The sequence below is a fragment of the Pteropus vampyrus genome, unplaced genomic scaffold (genome assembly GCF_000151845.1).
Source record: "Pteropus vampyrus isolate Shadow unplaced genomic scaffold, Pvam_2.0 Scaffold44, whole genome shotgun sequence".
NCBI lineage: Eukaryota > Metazoa > Chordata > Mammalia > Chiroptera > Pteropodidae > Pteropus > Pteropus vampyrus.
Genome location: NW_011888825.1, coordinates 1,819,863 through 1,820,189, shown reverse-complemented (window position 1 = coordinate 1,820,189; position 327 = coordinate 1,819,863). Strand labels below are relative to the sequence as shown.

The window sequence follows — 327 nt, the reverse complement described above, 5'->3', positions numbered from 1 at the left end:
AAGTAAAATGGCTAATTAGGATACGAAAAAAATAAGGATGTAAAGTCTGTGTCTAGATTCTTTTTTTTTTTTTTTTGCATTTGAATGTCCAGAACCATTTGTTGAAAAGACTATCTTTGCTCCACTGTATTACTTTTCCTCCTTTGTCAAAGACCAGTTGACTCTATATGGGTCTATTTCTGAGCTCTCTGTTGTGTTGCATTGATCTACCTTTCTGCTCTTTCACCAGTACCACACTGTCTTGATTACTATAGCTTTACAGTAAATCTTGAAGTCAGGTAGTATCAGTCCTCCGGCTTTGCTGTTTTCTTCAATATTGTGTAAGCT

General features: G+C 35.5%; 1 protein-coding gene across 1 annotated transcript in view; it reads left to right on the top strand.

Moving 5' to 3' along the window:
* The window catches only part of STX8 (syntaxin 8), a 142,581-nt gene that overhangs the window by 58,284 nt on the left and 83,970 nt on the right, over window positions 1–327 (top strand). The gene's annotated exons all lie outside the window — the stretch shown is intronic.